This window comes from Lissotriton vulgaris, chromosome 5 (assembly GCF_964263255.1).
Source record: "Lissotriton vulgaris chromosome 5, aLisVul1.2, whole genome shotgun sequence".
NCBI classification, from domain to species: Eukaryota; Metazoa; Chordata; class Amphibia; order Caudata; family Salamandridae; genus Lissotriton; species Lissotriton vulgaris.
Window position 1 is genome coordinate 1,566,813,669 of NC_141693.1, and position 19,583 is coordinate 1,566,833,251.

General features: G+C 44.1%; 6 non-coding genes across 6 annotated transcripts; 4 read left to right on the plus strand and 2 right to left on the minus strand.

Moving 5' to 3' along the window:
* Positions 1-7,143: 7,143 nt before the first annotated feature.
* On the minus strand, positions 7,144-7,238 carry TRNAI-UAU (transfer RNA isoleucine (anticodon UAU)). Its single transcript has 2 exons — positions 7,201-7,238; positions 7,144-7,179 (listed from the first exon to the last, which is right to left on the minus strand). It is a non-coding gene; the product is annotated as a tRNA-Ile (tRNA).
* Positions 7,239-7,527: 289 nt separating this feature from the next.
* TRNAS-GCU (transfer RNA serine (anticodon GCU)) lies at positions 7,528-7,609 on the plus strand. The gene has a single exon. It is a non-coding gene; the product is annotated as a tRNA-Ser (tRNA).
* Positions 7,610-8,199: 590 nt separating this feature from the next.
* Positions 8,200-8,271, plus strand: TRNAT-UGU (transfer RNA threonine (anticodon UGU)). The gene has a single exon. It is a non-coding gene; the product is annotated as a tRNA-Thr (tRNA).
* Positions 8,272-9,441: 1,170 nt separating this feature from the next.
* Positions 9,442-9,536, minus strand: TRNAI-UAU (transfer RNA isoleucine (anticodon UAU)). Its single transcript has 2 exons — positions 9,499-9,536; positions 9,442-9,477 (listed from the first exon to the last, which is right to left on the minus strand). It is a non-coding gene; the product is annotated as a tRNA-Ile (tRNA).
* Positions 9,537-9,825: 289 nt separating this feature from the next.
* On the plus strand, positions 9,826-9,907 carry TRNAS-GCU (transfer RNA serine (anticodon GCU)). Its single transcript has one exon. It is a non-coding gene; the product is annotated as a tRNA-Ser (tRNA).
* Positions 9,908-10,497: 590 nt separating this feature from the next.
* Positions 10,498-10,569, plus strand: TRNAT-UGU (transfer RNA threonine (anticodon UGU)). Its single transcript has one exon. It is a non-coding gene; the product is annotated as a tRNA-Thr (tRNA).
* Positions 10,570-19,583: the final 9,014 nt, after the last annotated feature.

Genomic DNA, 19,583 nt, shown 5'->3' on the forward strand with positions numbered 1-19,583 from the left:
TGACGGACAAACGTGTCTTCCAATGGCTAGCCTCCATTTATGGAGCTAGCCAATGAAAGACGGGGGCGGATTCCCAGCCCCCATACTATACTCATTAGCTTTTTCCTAGCACATGCGTACTTCGTACGCATTGGCTAGGCAAAACCTAAAACCTGTCAGCTGTAGACTAAATGGGAATCAAATGAGCGACAAACTCATGAAACTTCATGAAATGTGAACTTGATTAAATGTGTCTGGTCATTATGCCGGTGTCTACTTTAACCTCTTCCCGTTCCTAATACATAGGGATCTTATACATTTCAACATTTTTACTTTTCTCCTATTGGGTTTTAATACTAGCTTCAGTATTTTTAATGCTGCTGCAGAAAAGGGCGTTTAACCTGCTCGTTTCAAGTTCAAATCCAGGGGGAAACAACTATGCAATTGATAGAAGGGTTGCTACTGGGTTGGCTAACAGCAATTATCATTGAACATAAACAAGCAATCCAGTTTTTAGCGATGAGTATAAAAGTACGAAAGATATAATTGCTTGTGAGCATTTACAAGGTCTAAATAAATAAATAGCACCTCAGCTGGAAATGTTTCAATTTTTAAATCAACGTATTTCTTTCAGTCTTGACTTAAATCTCAGACTTCGGTGTCACACTAGGCTGATTGGGTTATTACATAACAATGACAAAAAATGGGTCAATCAACTTTTAATGTAACTTTTTACAGCACTCAAAAATGTTGATCGTACATAAAAGAAGGCTTATTCCAAACTATATTAGAATTCCTGCTAGGTCTATCACCCACAGAGCTGAACCTATGAGATTGCAAATGTAAAACAAATTCCACAATTAACTATTTTGTAATTCAAAAGGATGGGCTGAGTACATATTGTGGAAAATGCATCCTGTGTCAAACAGGCTAGCAGACACAGTTCTTATTGTCTGTAATGATTACGATAGATTGCCTCCATTCCCCTGTCGCAAGTCCATGCCTCCCACTAAGCCCTAACAAGGTCACGCCCTCATCCTTTTGAAGAAACTATAGCATGTGCGGAATGTATACGAGTGGGTCTGAAACATCTGTATACTACAAACTGGACTTTAGTAATTCCACTAGTTTACTCTCCGAATTGAAGCAACTCCCTTATGGCGCATATAGATCGGTGCGTTTATTAATTCATCCGTAATACAGCCCATATGATCACTCATAGAAAGAAATAACTGAGGTGGATCAACACAATGCTTCTCGGAGAAGGCTTCATTTCCAACTATCTGATTGCTCAGCCTTCTCCTCCTTGGCCATCAGTAAGTCAGTTCAGTTTCACAATCACGCCCTTATGAAACCTCTTTCCGCATCATGCTAATTCCTTGATGTGAGGACAATCTCTGCATAGTTCACTGTATTTAAATATTGTCTGGCCTTCAACTCTGTGAAGCCAAAGATACTGTGAAATGCCAACAGATGGTTGGATTGTGTTTCCATAGCAAAGTCGTTTATAATAATTGCCTTATGGATGCAATTGCCATTCTCATCATATTCAATTCACAAAATGCTATTATAGGACAGGCTGCAATAGTTTGTTTTAGGAAATGTGCTGAAAACTCGGATTGCCTCGCCACGTTGATCTGAATACAGACCAGCCTGCTGCAAAACTGTCGCAATACTTATGTGTAATCAACAACAGTGAAATTGTGGTGTATGGAACAGATTTCTCTACAGCAGAAGATGTTTAAATCCCATAAAGATGGCATGGGACTGACGAGGGACGTATTAACTCAAACGATAATCCAGACAATTTCATGGGATCCCGTGATATCCCACGCCGCAGGGAGGGAGTTTGTGACTAAATGCGGATTTAATAGTCTTTGGCTCTGACTGAAGGTCAGAGGCATTTATCAATAACTCAAATTAAGCAACTTAAAACATTTCATAATGTCCCCCCCCCCCCCAAAAAAAAACCTTAGCAACATTCATTATCACAGAAGCAAAGCATAATATGGAATAAAAAGTCCTAATAAAGGTCATGAAATAGGATTGCACATTCAGATACCGGTGATGCTCCTATATGTAGTTTGGGAATCTTAATAAATGTTAGTGCATTTCCATTATTTGGGGCTTTATTTATTTAGAAAAATTGTCATTATTAAGTAGTGGTTAGCTAGTAAAAATACTTTTCAGCCCATATTATATGGCCTGCAGAAAATCTCAGTGAACAAGCTCAGTTTTCATAAGACCCCATGAGCCTCCGGACTGCTGGCAGGTAAGTGGCAAGGAGTAAAAATGTAAGGCAACAAGTATATTAGACTTGAGGGACCCCCTGCATCATACAAGATATGCATGCAGACCTTTCACTAATTAGTTGTATAGAGGCAATGAATAATGGGCTACCTCCAATAACAGTTTTAGCAATAAAAAAATTCTGAAGACTACTGGTAGCATTAAACGGCTTTCAAGAAATCTCAAAGCGACAAACCTAGGTGCACATGGCTGTTCCTCTGATTTCATATTTTCTGTTTTAAGTTTGGGGTGCAAATAAATCCACTATTCCTTTCTGCCCATCTATTTGACTTTTAGTTGCCCATCATTGTCGCCCCACTTATAATTTCCAATAAATACATTCAGTGCTAGACATGCCTCAGCGTGATGCATGCACAGACCTCAGCGACAGAGGAGAAATTGAAAATAAATGTGAGCCCAAGTGTCTTCTTAACACATACAGTCGTAGTAAAGCAATTCCCCCTCAAATGCTCATTAAATAAATCAGAGCAATAATGACGGCCATTATACAGGATTATGGATTATATTATTTGATGAGTTTGGTGCAAGGACAATGAAAAGGTGTAGAGCGCGCAAGTCGGCTGAATATCAAGCATATGTAGAGCTTTGCTGTCAAAAATCAGCCAACAACAGGTTAGATTTCTGGCACATAACCAGATGTGATTAATAGTTTTCCATTACATTACAGACATATTATTAATGTATTAACAATGTCAGACTTTGGCAAGGACTGATGTAGCAGAACTCAGTTTGTCTGCAGAATCTCCATTTAATGCGCTTCCATTGACAACGGAAGAGATATTGACCAACGAGCAATAGGTATAATTTGCTACAGGTCAGGAGACTTTTTAATACTGCCAGGCTCGTTGTATAGAATTTGTTTCAGAATGGTGCCTCATTCCTTTTGGTGCTTTGTTAACCAATTCCTTTTTATCTTTAAAATAGATATGATCTCTTCCTTTAAAAAGGCGCAAAGAACCAAACGACGGAGCTTGTCTCAGGGTACCATGGGAGCAGACACATTCACTCTAGCTGCGTGATCTAGCAACGCCCTCAACGAACTCTGCTTCCCAGCCATTATTCCACTGTGAACTCTGGAGACAAGAGGCATTTACACTAACGAGGAAATCAGGGCCTTTTGTATAAATTATATATGTGTAGGGAACGGCTTGTATCATCCATAAATCCATATCTACTGGCTCTAGCATTTTTTTTTTTTTTTTTTAGTGTGCACATGGTAACTACATGAAAATGAGAAGAAATAAGGAAAAATATTTTTGGCTGTATTAATTTTAATTGCTAAGTTAAAAGAAAACCCCAAAGGAAAGGAGGATCATTGTAGTGTGTGCATTTCGTACCAATTTTTGTGTTTTAAGTTGTCAAAACTGCAGGTCAAACGGTAGGATTCATTTTTTTTTTTCAGCAAGACATCTGTTAGCACTTTCAGTTTATTGATAGCTCCTAATCGGAAGGGCAAAAGGTTCCCTACTCAGATACATTCAAGAAAATATATTTAGTGGAACGCAGAGAAACGAAGGAACTGATATTTTGAAAGAAATCTATTTAAGGGTTATCCTTCTAGTTATGATTAACATGAAATTGAAGCACTTCTGAGTCAGAATTTCAATGTGTGACGTCCATGGGGACAATGTGACAATCAGCAAGGTTCTGATTATTGTCATACATGGTACTGAAGATGTGCGTACATGCATACACTCTAATTATAGCACAACCTTCAATAGGAATCTGAGGCAGACGCTGTTTTAATTGGGCTGGCGTAGATATATCGCCATATGTAAAACATTACAGTTGCTGTGACGTGTCAAAGACGACTGAGCAAATGTATGCACCAAAAAAGTGCACATTCTATAAACGACAATTACAGGATATCAATGACACTTAATTGGCTCATTTGACACAAAAAAATAAAACAAATTAAAATCATCGTCCTTGTAAATAGGAAATGGATTTTCAAAGAAAACGCAGCACAGTTGTAAAATCACTGGAAGAGAACTTGCTGTAAAAACATGTTTACTGTACTCCATCACATAGGAATTAGTGTTATTTTATCAAAAAGCATTGTGGCCTCGATAAAGTGAAATATGCTGGACATGACAGGTTCAGTTCTTTCCAGATTTGATTCTTAGCAAATGGATAACACGTGCCTCGCCTAAGAGGGTCGTTTGTGTGGTATGTATATGTACTCAAATAGCTTTTTGAAGGCACGGGTTTGCCAGATATGAGCATCGCCTTCAGACGGTGTCTAAAATGTGAGCAAACGCTCAAAGAGGACTCCAGGCCGGGCCCGTGTGTGTGCCTGGCACAGATGTGCCCAGGTACATCACACATGGGCAGTGCCCACTAATGTAGCTCAGAACACAGCTGGACCACTCTCGGGCTCTGCAGCCAATCATACATCATCTGCCATTTATCGCCACAGGTAGGAGATCGCACAACCTTGACCTCCTTTGCAGTAGCCACCAGAGCCCCTCGGTCTGGCCCGTCAACCCGCCCCTGCGTGCAGCTCATTGGCAGCACGGAATGCTTGGCCTTATTCCTGCAGCAGAGCTGCTATTAACCATGCACATTAACCAGTCCGTGAAACATAAATCTCGGCAGAGGCAGGGGCCGAATGCATCGCGTGATTGGTGCATTACTCGTGCCACCCGAATCCCGCGCGCATTAATAATGCAGATAATACAGGCAGGTATGCATTCGCGCGAGGCCAGCCTCCGACCTCCCCTCGTGCTGCACGAACAGTCTCACGCATTCCTTGGCATGCACCTGCCAAGGAATGCGCCGAGGGTCTACTCGCATTCTACAATGACATTTTGCAGAACGGCAGATGTTTTGCAAACTCTGGACAGCGATTCAGTCTTTACAGAGTGCCGTGAAACTTTTTTTTGGGAGGCTGCTACTGGAGCCGGGCACCTGGGACGTGCATGCAGTTTGCTGGCCGAGGACGTGGGCTTGCCTCAGTCTGTGAAAGAGCGCAGCCGGTCCGCTGCCGAGGGGACATCTGTGATGAGACTCCCACGTCAGGGGGAGACCCTCCTCCCCACAACATAAGTAAAAAAAACACACTGGGAGCGATTCATGCCCCCGCTCAGAGGTAATCGCCTGCCCGGGACCAAAGACGGAAACTTCGGATGAAGGGGGCGGGGTCTGCAAGTCACCGCCAGCGCTATAGACTTCAGGGCATTCCCTCATCCCATTCTCTCGGTACCAGAAGTCGGCATTAGTGAGCTCAGACATCTCCGGCATTAATAAATGGTGTAATCTTGAAATCACTCTACCGTGACGCGGTGTGTAATTTATTTATTTACAGACACGCGGCTTTTCATGATGCCTCGGGCCCGGTGCAAGCTGCTGGATTTAGGCCGATTCACCGGGGCAGTCACGGCGGGGACCAGGGACCCAACACCAGGGCCGAGGCGGGACTTGCTCTTTCCCCGGGGCTCCTCCTTCGCTCGGGAGCCTCGGGACAGAGACGTAGGCTGCTTCCTGCTCTCCACTCCCCCTTCTCCCGATGACACGGCGGAGGCTGGGCCGGCTGGGCCAATCCCAGCGCGGCCCTGGCTGTATGACGGAGTATGACGGACGGCTGCTTATCTGTGCACGCGGGTGCCCTTCACGAGGACACATCCTCTGCTCGGCCTGTTTCCTGTTTTCAGATCGTGTTTCCGCTGCCTATCTCCCCTGAATGGTGACTGGTGAAGGGGTGGCCGTAAAGTTCAAATGGCAGCCTACTTCGAGGAAACACTGAAGAACAACAGGGCAATTTTTAAAAAGAAAAAACACGTCGAGCTGGTGAAAACACGCCGGAAAGCAACGGTGCTGTCGTGAGCGAGTTTGGAAAACAAGGGACTGTCATGTTGGAATTAATGATGATGACAAGCACTATCAGTACGCGTGTTTTCGCAATTTGGCAGTTCACTCACCTGCACTGTTACTGCAGAAGTAACAGAAGACGCAGAAGTGCCGGCAATGCCGGACCAGACACGGGGGCGTTCCCGGCGTCGCGTGACGTCGGCAAAAGCCAAAGAATCTCAGGAACGCCCCCGTGTCTGGTCCGGCATTGACGGACAGGCCCCTCGTCCAATGGCAAGGCTCCGTTTACGGAGCCAGCCAATCAATGACGAGGGCCGACCCAAAGCCACACACACAACTCAAGAGGTTTTTTGGCACATGCGCAAAGCGCATGGCCAGTCAAAACCTAAAAAGCAGAATTGCTTCATAGATTTGGTGACCTTGGATGGGTGGGCTGGATAAAGAAGTGAACTTGGTTTCCGGAAAGGGAGTATCATGATGGGAATGAGGAAAAGAGAACATGGACCACATTCACAGGTTAGAGAAATAAATGTAATAGGTTCAATGGTTTTGAAAAGCTAACTTTGAGCAGGAATTGTTTTTTAAAATTGCAAAGAATTAAAAAAGTCAATGTGGGATTGGAGGCACAATCTGAGCAGAAAGCACCATAAGCTGCTATGGTGCAACTCTTATGTTGACTAGAAACTTTAATATGATGATGCTCTTCTTTTGATATTTCTTTGAGTTAAATTGTATTGTATGTAGCTGACACAGCACTGTTTGCAGCTCCTCAGTTTATGGTTATCCCGTGACAACAATGTATTCATCATATTTATTATTCTACAAAAGAATTTTTAAATGCACTGATGTGGTGTTTGCATGCTATGCAAGATGGCACATCATGGAAACTTTATAAGGAGCATCGCATATGATATGTGATATTTGGCACCTGGAGGAGTCGGACACGCAGATCCTGAAAAGAAGTAAAGACTCTTTAGCAAAAGCCGTCTTTATTCTGAGTCTAATCTTTACTTTTAGTGAAATGATTTATGAAAACCAATCAGCTGCTCCAGGTGAGGCTCGAACTCACAACCTCGGCATGGCTCAGTGCAAGTACTGCTGTATAAGTACCGCGCACTAACCGATTGCGCCACTGGAGCTCACTGTTTTCATTTCTCCCCATTTGAGCCATCTAGTGCAAACCAAGTAGATACTGCACTGCTCCATTATTCACTGAACAAGATCGACTCACATGCTAGCATGTTATCATGACTATTAAAAATACAGTCCAAATGGAATAGATTTGATAATTCTGCTATATCATGTGCTCTGTCTATTGAACACCCCATACATTTGCCGTTCTGACACAGTCTAGGATAAACTTATGCTTATTTTTAATTAGCACATAGTTAGAATTTCCCCAAAAATGAAATATAGGCCCCTAAGGCAGACGAGGTGGCCGAGTGGTTAAGGCGATGGACTGCTAATCCATTGTGCTCTGCACGCGTGGGTTCGAATCCCACCTTTGTCGGAAAGCCATCAGACACTCTTTTGAAGGTGAGCATGTCTCGAAGTACAATTACACTCTCTTTCAAGACACTGCCATAATCCACTAGAACGGCCCAACTGACTAGTCCATTATGGCATTTTATGTCAAATAAAGGGAAGTATTTTGTGCTTAATTGAAATTAGATCTTTCATGAAGTGTCCAGAGGATTGCCTATTCCTCACTCCTGGCCTTCCAACCAGTTTGGATAGATAGACTGATAAGAAAGCATTTCTTACTCCTAAAGTTTCAGCCGTCTCAAGTGTATGAGTGTTTACATTTGTCTGCCCCACAGAGACAGATCACTTCTAATAAGTGAGTTCTCTATCTGTCACTGATTGCGGACATACTCTCTAGAGCTTTCAGTATGGTCATAAATGTGAATACTCTTATGTTCTCAAATCAAAATGGAGTTTTTCCTACTTTCAAGAAAAGTGTCTTAAGCATGCTCTTCGATTTGTGCACGCATGTAGTCATTCAAATGCAACTGCATTTCCATACAGAGTCTCAAAATCATAGATATCGTCATACCGCAGTAAGAATACATGTTGCGATTTACAAACTGCATGCAGACCGGCCTTGTAGCTCAGTGGCAGAGCACTGGTCTTGTAAACCAGAGGTCATGAGTTCAAGCCTCATCAGGGCCTTTTTATATGTGTGTTTCTGTATGTTGTTTTCGAGTCATTCTTTCTAGGACTCACACCTTGTCTTAAGTTTGCTTATTGACAAGCTTCCGTTTCCTGCTTTCATCTTATCAAGAAGACTTCATGAAAACCATTGAACCATAAACTATTGCCTCACCCCTTCCGATCGCCTGACGAACGCCTGACAAACGCCATTCTCACCCCGCCGGGCAAGCCCTGCCGGGCAAAGCCAAATAAGCCATGCATATTTAAAGTTCCTTTGAAAGGCAGGGCGAGGACTAGGACGTCTGTTCCGACTGAGTCTGCATCCACAGAAAGGATGAAATAAGGCTCTAGAAATTTCACCAAGGAGATATGAACTTCATCCCCCTTAAAATACTTTTTCTCCCAGATACCCCGGCTCTTAGTCAAATGAGGTTAATCTTCAAAACCCCACCCCCACTAACCATAAATATTCACCTCTCCTGCTGTCCATTCAATTGATACAAGGTATCTTGTACATGGAGAGAATGTGAGAAAAAGCAGAATTGCTTCATAGATTTGGTGACCTTGGATGGGTGGGCTGGATAAAGAAGTGAACTTGGTTTCCAGAAAGGGAGTATCATGATGGGAATGAGGAAAAGAGAACATGGACCACATTCACAGGTTAGAGAAATAAATGTAATAGGTTCAATGGTTTTGAAAAGCTAACTTTGAGCAGGAATTGTTTTTTAAAATTGCAAAGAATTAAAAAAGTCAATGTGGGATTGGAGGCACAATCTGAGCAGAAAGCACCATAAGCTGCTATGGTGCAACTCTTATGTTGACTAGAAACTTTAATATGATGATGCTCTTCTTTTGATATTTCTTTGAGTTAAATTGTATTGTATGTAGCTGACACAGCACTGTTTGCAGCTCCTCAGTTTATGGTTATCCCGTGACAACAATGTATTCATCATATTTATTATTCTACAAAAGAATTTTTAAATGCACTGATGTGGTGTTTGCATGCTATGCAAGATGGCACATCATGGAAACTTTATAAGGAGCATCGCATATGATATGTGATATTTGGCACCTGGAGGAGTCGGACACGCAGATCCTGAAAAGAAGTAAAGACTCTTTAGCAAAAGCCATCTTTATTCTGAGTCTAATCTTTACTTTTAGTGAAATGATTTATGAAAACCAATCAGCTGCTCCAGGTGAGGCTCGAACTCACAACCTCGGCATGGCTCAGTGCAAGTACTTCTGTATAAGTACCGCGCGCTAACCGATTGCGCCACTGGAGCTCACTGTTTTCATTTCTCCCCATTTGAGCCATCTAGTGCAAACCAAGTAGATACTGCACTGCTCCATTATTCACTGAACAAGATCGACTCACATGCTAGCATGTTATCATGACTATTAAAAATACAGTCCAAATGGAATAGATTTGATAATTCTGCTATATCATGTGCTCTGTCTATTGAACACCCCATACATTTGCCGTTCTGACACAGTCTAGGATAAACTTATGCTTATTTTTAATTAGCACATAGTTAGAATTTCCCCAAAAATGAAATATAAGCCCCTAAGGCAGACGAGGTGGCCGAGTGGTTAAGGCGATGGACTGCTAATCCATTGTGCTCTGCACGCGTGGGTTCGAATCCCACCTTCGTCGGAAAGCCATCAGACACTCTTTTGAAGGTGAGCATGTCTCGAAGTACAATTACACTCTCTTTCAAGACACTGACATAATCCACTAGAAGGGCCCAACTGACTAGTCCATTATGGCATTTTATGTCAAATAAAGGGAAGTATTTTGTGCTTAATTGAAATTAGATCTTTCATGAAGTCTCCAGAGGATTGCCTATTCCTCACTCCTGGCCTTCCAACCAGTTTGGATAGATAGACTGATAAGAAAGCATTTCTTACTCCTAAAGTTTCAGCCGTCTCAAGTGTATGAGTGTTTACATTTGTCTGCCCCACAGAGACAGATCACTTCTAATAAGTGAGTTCTCTATCTGTCACTGATTGTGGACATACTCTCTAGAGCTTTCAGTATGGTCATAAATGTGAATACTCTTATGTTCTCAAATCAAAATGGAGTTTTTCCTACTTTCAAGAAAAGTGTCTTAAGCATGCTCTTCGATTTGTGCACGCATGTAGTCATTCAAATGCAACTGCATTTCCATACAGAGTCTCAAAATCATAGATATTGTCATACCGCAGTAAGAATACATGTTGCGATTTACAAACTGCAGGCAGGCCGGCCTTGTAGCTCAGTGGCAGAGCACTGGTCTTGTAAACCAGGGGTCATGAGTTCAATCCTCATCAGGGCCTTTTTATATGTGTGTTTCTGTATGTTGTTTTCGAGTCATTCTTTCTAGGACTCACACCTTGTCTTAAGTTTGCTTATTGACAAGCTTCCCTTTCCTGCTTTCATCTTATCAAGAAGACTTCATGAAAACCATTGAACCATAAACTATTGCCTCACCCCTTCCGATCGCCTGACGAACGCCTGACAAACGCCATTCTCACCCCGCCGGGCAAGCCCTGCCGGGCAAAGCCAAATAAGCCATGCATATTTAAAGTTCCTTTGAAAGGCAGAGCGAGGACTAGGACGTCTGTTCCGACTGAGTCTGCATCCACAGAAAGGATGAAATAAGGCTCTAGAAATTTCACCAAGGAGATATGAACTTCATCCCCCTTAAAATACTTTTTCTCCCAGATACCCCGGCTCTTAGTCAAATGAGGTTAATCTTCAAAACCCCACCCCCACTAACCATAAATATTCACCTCCCCTGCTGTCCATTCAATTGATACAAGGTATCTTGTACATGGAGAGAATGTGAGAACAAGCATTTACAATGCAATGGTTTTGCCTTTGTTAAAGTTAGAGCTATTGGCATTGCTCTTGACATTATTTTTATTTATGTTTTTTTTAACATAAATGGCATTGTCATTTACAATAGCAAATTCAACCACTCATCTAACCCATCTGAACTCCCAGCCACTGATCCACCCGCTCATCTATCTACGAATGCGCTTGCCAATCTCTTCATTCACCCACCCAGCTGCCCACTTGTCCATTCCGGTACCCACTCATCTATCAAAGCAGGTGCCCGCCGACCTCATCATACATCCGCTCCCTCGTCCCTCCCTCCAGCTGCCCACCTACTCATCCATCCACTCATCCTTCCACCTATTCATCCATCCGCTCACACATCCATCTGCTCATCCTTCCACCCACCCATCCGCCCGCTCATCCTTCCACCTACTCATCCATCCACTCATCCTTCCACCTACTCATCCATCCATCCATCCACCCACTCATCCATCCGCTCATCCTTCCACCTACTCATCCATCCGCTCACTCATCCATCCGCCCACTCATCCACTACAAAACAGTGGGTTGTGGTTCGTGTCTTTACAGCATAGACGTGCACTGAGGTTGTATGGGATAAACACACACATATATACATTCACCATTGGCGAAGCTGATATTTGAATTCAATATGTATTACTGGGTGGATTTTTTGTTCTATGATGCTAGTATACGTATGCCCCATCCTACGAGGTATAGATTCCTGCTCGTAAAAGAAAGGTGTGAATATTCTGCCTGGATCTGCTCAGCGTCTGGCTAGTAATTAACAGTATCATTAACAATGTGCATTACGCGCACTATGCAAACTTGCTTTATAAATGGACGCTATATCTGACAGCAAGAGTGCTACACGTACACTATAGATACTTGAACAACATATTGTCTGTAGTAGACGCGCGTGAACATTCTCCAGACATCCGTGCCACGATTTGCTGCGTGTGCGCTGCAGGTCATTTCCCATGTGCATACAGGTACCTTGGTAAGCTGAATAAAGCAGCGCAGTGTGTGCAATTTATAGGACGTGTCTGTGTGCACCCCACAGGCCTTCATAAGTGGCTGACAGCACACCGTGTACACCTTACAGGACTTGGCGGTGCCACGGCTGTGCGCACTCACATCCAATCCCCATTATGCATATGCGGGGCAGTCGAGGTCGCACTAACAGGTGGTTCCCTTACTATGCCGCAAAGAGAGGAAGGTGGCGTGAAGCGCCGGCCCTCGCGCGACGGAACCAGGCGGACATAAACAGCTCGGCCTTGTTAAAACATAAGAAACAAAACACTTTCCAATTCGGGTGGGGGGGGGGGGATTGGGGGAGGAGGGAGGTGGACGACAGAACCACCCACCCTAACCCTCAGCAGCTGAAACGTCGGCCCGAAGCCGCCTGTCAGGACCTACTGAAGCCACCGCACACTGCTGCTGACGGATGATGTGGGTGCGGCCAGCTCGCCACAGAGGCCCAGGGCGACAGGGGCAGCAGGTGAGCATGTCGCCAGGGTTGCAGAACCCCCCTGCCCCCCCACCCCCAACAGCTTACCTTTAACTTACTGCGGCAGCTCAGACGAGCCTGGCTTGCCCCCCTCAAAGTTGGTGACGCACCTACGCAACACAGGGCGGCCAGGGGCTAGAGGACTCCCGCTCCTCCCTCTAGACTGGCCAGAACTCTGGGGCTCCCCCTTCACTTGGGAGCCCAGGGAAGGACACGGCAGGCGGCTTCTTCTCCTTGCGCTGGAGCTCTTCTTCTCCGGCACTTCCGCTTGTCCCGCCCCCGGCCTGCCTGACTTCCGGGTCGCAGCCAATCGCAGCGCGGCCCTGGGGTCGGGAGGCCGGACAGCGCCTCCTAATCTCCCACCGGGCCGGCGGCGGTGTAAACACGGGGCAATGCCAGGTGGGCACCGGCTTCAATTAAAATATAAAGCGAGGTGGCACTCGCTCAAAGACGGCAATGTCCCTGGCAGGGTGGGCACCTGCCAAGGGGCTCAAAAAAATCGGCAAGGGACGAGGCAACTGTATTGAGGGCGGGTGCCGTCAATGCCGGAACAGACTCGGGGCGTTCCCGAGAACTGGCTTTCGGCTGACGTTGCCAAAAGCCAAAAATTCTCGGGAACGCCCCCGAATCTGGTCCTGCATTGACGGACAAACGTGTCTTCCAATGGCTAGCCTCCATTTATGGAGCTAGCCAATGAAAGACGGGGGCGGATTCCCAGCCCCCATACTATACTCATTAGCTTTTTCCTAGCACATGCGTACTTCGTACGCATTGGCTAGGCAAAACCTAAAACCTGTCAGCTGTAGACTAAATGGGAATCAAATGAGCGACAAACTCATGAAACTTCATGAAATGTGAACTTGATTAAATGTGTCTGGTCATTATGCCGGTGTCTACTTTAACCTCTTCCCGTTCCTAATACATAGGGATCTTATACATTTCAACATTTTTACTTTTCTCCTATTGGGTTTTAATACTAGCTTCAGTATTTTTAATGCTGCTGCAGAAAAGGGCGTTTAACCTGCTCGTTTCAAGTTCAAATCCAGGGGGAAACAACTATGCAATTGATAGAAGGGTTGCTACTGGGTTGGCTAACAGCAATTATCATTGAACATAAACAAGCAATCCAGTTTTTAGCGATGAGTATAAAAGTACGAAAGATATAATTGCTTGTGAGCATTTACAAGGTCTAAATAAATAAATAGCACCTCAGCTGGAAATGTTTCAATTTTTAAATCAACGTATTTCTTTCAGTCTTGACTTAAATCTCAGACTTCGGTGTCACACTAGGCTGATTGGGTTATTACATAACAATGACAAAAAATGGGTCAATCAACTTTTAATGTAACTTTTTACAGCACTCAAAAATGTTGATCGTACATAAAAGAAGGCTTATTCCAAACTATATTAGAATTCCTGCTAGGTCTATCACCCACAGAGCTGAACCTATGAGATTGCAAATGTAAAACAAATTCCACAATTAACTATTTTGTAATTCAAAAGGATGGGCTGAGTACATATTGTGGAAAATGCATCCTGTGTCAAACAGGCTAGCAGACACAGTTCTTATTGTCTGTAATGATTACGATAGATTGCCTCCATTCCCCTGTCGCAAGTCCATGCCTCCCACTAAGCCCTAACAAGGTCACGCCCTCATCCTTTTGAAGAAACTATAGCATGTGCGGAATGTATACGAGTGGGTCTGAAACATCTGTATACTACAAACTGGACTTTAGTAATTCCACTAGTTTACTCTCCGAATTGAAGCAACTCCCTTATGGCGCATATAGATCGGTGCGTTTATTAATTCATCCGTAATACAGCCCATATGATCACTCATAGAAAGAAATAACTGAGGTGGATCAACACAATGCTTCTCGGAGAAGGCTTCATTTCCAACTATCTGATTGCTCAGCCTTCTCCTCCTTGGCCATCAGTAAGTCAGTTCAGTTTCACAATCACGCCCTTATGAAACCTCTTTCCGCATCATGCTAATTCCTTGATGTGAGGACAATCTCTGCATAGTTCACTGTATTTAAATATTGTCTGGCCTTCAACTCTGTGAAGCCAAAGATACTGTGAAATGCCAACAGATGGTTGGATTGTGTTTCCATAGCAAAGTCGTTTATAATAATTGCCTTATGGATGCAATTGCCATTCTCATCATATTCAATTCACAAAATGCTATTATAGGACAGGCTGCAATAGTTTGTTTTAGGAAATGTGCTGAAAACTCGGATTGCCTCGCCACGTTGATCTGAATACAGACCAGCCTGCTGCAAAACTGTCGCAATACTTATGTGTAATCAACAACAGTGAAATTGTGGTGTATGGAACAGATTTCTCTACAGCAGAAGATGTTTAAATCCCATAAAGATGGCATGGGACTGACGAGGGACGTATTAACTCAAACGATAATCCAGACAATTTCATGGGATCCCGTGATATCCCACGCCGCAGGGAGGGAGTTTGTGACTAAATGCGGATTTAATAGTCTTTGGCTCTGACTGAAGGTCAGAGGCATTTATCAATAACTCAAATTAAGCAACTTAAAACATTTCATAATGTCCCCCCCCCCCCCAAAAAAAAACCTTAGCAACATTCATTATCACAGAAGCAAAGCATAATATGGAATAAAAAGTCCTAATAAAGGTCATGAAATAGGATTGCACATTCAGATACCGGTGATGCTCCTATATGTAGTTTGGGAATCTTAATAAATGTTAGTGCATTTCCATTATTTGGGGCTTTATTTATTTAGAAAAATTGTCATTATTAAGTAGTGGTTAGCTAGTAAAAATACTTTTCAGCCCATATTATATGGCCTGCAGAAAATCTCAGTGAACAAGCTCAGTTTTCATAAGACCCCATGAGCCTCCGGACTGCTGGCAGGTAAGTGGCAAGGAGTAAAAATGTAAGGCAACAAGTATATTAGACTTGAGGGACCCCCTGCATCATACAAGATATGCATGCAGACCTTTCACTAATTAGTTGTATAGAGGCAATGAATAATGGGCTACCTCCAATAACAGTTTTAGCAATAAAAAAATTCTGAAGACTACTGGTAGCATTAAACGGCTTTCAAGAAATCTCAAAGCGACAAACCTAGGTGCACATGGCTGTTCCTCTGATTTCATATTTTCTGTTTTAAGTTTGGGGTGCAAATAAATCCACTATTCCTTTCTGCCCATCTATTTGACTTTTAGTTGCCCATCATTGTCGCCCCACTTATAATTTCCAATAAATACATTCAGTGCTAGACATGCCTCAGCGTGATGCATGCACAGACCTCAGCGACAGAGGAGAAATTGAAAATAAATGTGAGCCCAAGTGTCTTCTTAACACATACAGTCGTAGTAAAGCAATTCCCCCTCAAATGCTCATTAAATAAATCAGAGCAATAATGACGGCCATTATACAGGATTATGGATTATATTATTTGATGAGTTTGGTGCAAGGACAATGAAAAGGTGTAGAGCGCGCAAGTCGGCTGAATATCAAGCATATGTAGAGCTTTGCTGTCAAAAATCAGCCAACAACAGGTTAGATTTCTGGCACATAACCAGATGTGATTAATAGTTTTCCATTACATTACAGACATATTATTAATGTATTAACAATGTCAGACTTTGGCAAGGACTGATGTAGCAGAACTCAGTTTGTCTGCAGAATCTCCATTTAATGCGCTTCCATTGACAACGGAAGAGATATTGACCAACGAGCAATAGGTATAATTTGCTACAGGTCAGGAGACTTTTTAATACTGCCAGGCTCGTTGTATAGAATTTGTTTCAGAATGGTGCCTCATTCCTTTTGGTGCTTTGTTAACCAATTCCTTTTTATCTTTAAAATAGATATGATCTCTTCCTTTAAAAAGGCGCAAAGAACCAAACGACGGAGCTTGTCTCAGGGTACCATGGGAGCAGACACATTCACTCTAGCTGCGTGATCTAGCAACGCCCTCAACGAACTCTGCTTCCCAGCCATTATTCCACTGTGAACTCTGGAGACAAGAGGCATTTACACTAACGAGGAAATCAGGGCCTTTTGTATAAATTATATATGTGTAGGGAACGGCTTGTATCATCCATAAATCCATATCTACTGGCTCTAGCATTTTTTTTTTTTTTTTTTAGTGTGCACATGGTAACTACATGAAAATGAGAAGAAATAAGGAAAAATATTTTTGGCTGTATTAATTTTAATTGCTAAGTTAAAAGAAAACCCCAAAGGAAAGGAGGATCATTGTAGTGTGTGCATTTCGTACCAATTTTTGTGTTTTAAGTTGTCAAAACTGCAGGTCAAACGGTAGGATTCATTTTTTTTTTTCAGCAAGACATCTGTTAGCACTTTCAGTTTATTGATAGCTCCTAATCGGAAGGGCAAAAGGTTCCCTACTCAGATACATTCAAGAAAATATATTTAGTGGAACGCAGAGAAACGAAGGAACTGATATTTTGAAAGAAATCTATTTAAGGGTTATCCTTCTAGTTATGATTAACATGAAATTGAAGCACTTCTGAGTCAGAATTTCAATGTGTGACGTCCATGGGGACAATGTGACAATCAGCAAGGTTCTGATTATTGTCATACATGGTACTGAAGATGTGCGTACATGCATACACTCTAATTATAGCACAACCTTCAATAGGAATCTGAGGCAGACGCTGTTTTAATTGGGCTGGCGTAGATATATCGCCATATGTAAAACATTACAGTTGCTGTGACGTGTCAAAGACGACTGAGCAAATGTATGCACCAAAAAAGTGCACATTCTATAAACGACAATTACAGGATATCAATGACACTTAATTGGCTCATTTGACACAAAAAAATAAAACAAATTAAAATCATCGTCCTTGTAAATAGGAAATGGATTTTCAAAGAAAACGCAGCACAGTTGTAAAATCACTGGAAGAGAACTTGCTGTAAAAACATGTTTACTGTACTCCATCACATAGGAATTAGTGTTATTTTATCAAAAAGCATTGTGGCCTCGATAAAGTGAAATATGCTGGACATGACAGGTTCAGTTCTTTCCAGATTTGATTCTTAGCAAATGGATAACACGTGCCTCGCCTAAGAGGGTCGTTTGTGTGGTATGTATATGTACTCAAATAGCTTTTTGAAGGCACGGGTTTGCCAGATATGAGCATCGCCTTCAGACGGTGTCTAAAATGTGAGCAAACGCTCAAAGAGGACTCCAGGCCGGGCCCGTGTGTGTGCCTGGCACAGATGTGCCCAGGTACATCACACATGGGCAGTGCCCACTAATGTAGCTCAGAACACAGCTGGACCACTCTCGGGCTCTGCAGCCAATCATACATCATCTGCCATTTATCGCCACAGGTAGGAGATCGCACAACCTTGACCTCCTTTGCAGTAGCCACCAGAGCCCCTCGGTCTGGCCCGTCAACCCGCCCCTGCGTGCAGCTCATTGGCAGCACGGAATGCTTGGCCTTATTCCTGCAGCAGAGCTGCTATTAACCATGCACATTAACCAGTCCGTGAAACATAAATCTCGGCAGAGGCAGGGGCCGAATGCATCGCGTGATTGGTGCATTACTCGTGCCACCCGAATCCCGCGCGCATTAATAATGCAGATAATACAGGCAGGTATGCATTCGCGCGAGGCCAGCCTCCGACCTCCCCTCGTGCTGCACGAACAGTCTCACGCATTCCTTGGCATGCACCTGCCAAGGAATGCGCCGAGGGTCTACTCGCATTCTACAATGACATTTTGCAGAACGGCAGATGTTTTGCAAACTCTGGACAGCGATTCAGTCTTTACAGAGTGCCGTGAAACTTTTTTTTGGGAGGCTGCTACTGGAGCCGGGCACCTGGGACGTGCATGCAGTTTGCTGGCCGAGGACGTGGGCTTGCCTCAGTCTGTGAAAGAGCGCAGCCGGTCCGCTGCCGAGGGGACATCTGTGATGAGACTCCCACGTCAGGGGGAGACCCTCCTCCCCACAACATAAGTAAAAAAAACACACTGGGAGCGATTCATGCCCCCGCTCAGAGGTAATCGCCTGCCCGGGACCAAAGACGGAAACTTCGGATGAAGGGGGCGGGGTCTGCAAGTCACCGCCAGCGCTATAGACTTCAGGGCATTCCCTCATCCCATTCTCTCGGTACCAGAAGTCGGCATTAGTGAGCTCAGACATCTCCGGCATTAATAAATGGTGTAATCTTGAAATCACTCTACCGTGACGCGGTGTGTAATTTATTTATTTACAGACACGCGGCTTTTCATGATGCCTCGGGCCCGGTGCAAGCTGCTGGATTTAGGCCGATTCACCGGGGCAGTCACGGCGGGGACCAGGGACCCAACACCAGGGCCGAGGCGGGACTTGCTCTTTCCCCGGGGCTCCTCCTTCGCTCGGGAGCCTCGGGACAGAGACGTAGGCTGCTTCCTGCTCTCCACTCCCCCTTCTCCCGATGACACGGCGGAGGCTGGGCCGGCTGGGCCAATCCCAGCGCGGCCCTGGCTGTATGACGGAGTATGACGGACGGCTGCTTATCTGTGCACGCGGGTGCCCTTCACGAGGACACATCCTCTGCTCGGCCTGTTTCCTGTTTTCAGATCGTGTTTCCGCTGCCTATCTCCCCTGAATGGTGACTGGTGAAGGGGTGGCCGTAAAGTTCAAATGGCAGCCTACTTCGAGGAAACACTGAAGAACAACAGGGCAATTTTTAAAAAGAAAAAACACGTCGAGCTGGTGAAAACACGCCGGAAAGCAACGGTGCTGTCGTGAGCGAGTTTGGAAAACAAGGGACTGTCATGTTGGAATTAATGATGATGACAAGCACTATCAGTACGCGTGTTTTCGCAATTTGGCAGTTCACTCACCTGCACTGTTACTGCAGAAGTAACAGAAGACGCAGAAGTGCCGGCAATGCCGGACCAGACACGGGGGCGTTCCCGGCGTCGCGTGACGTCGGCAAAAGCCAAAGAATCTCAGGAACGCCCCCGTGTCTGGT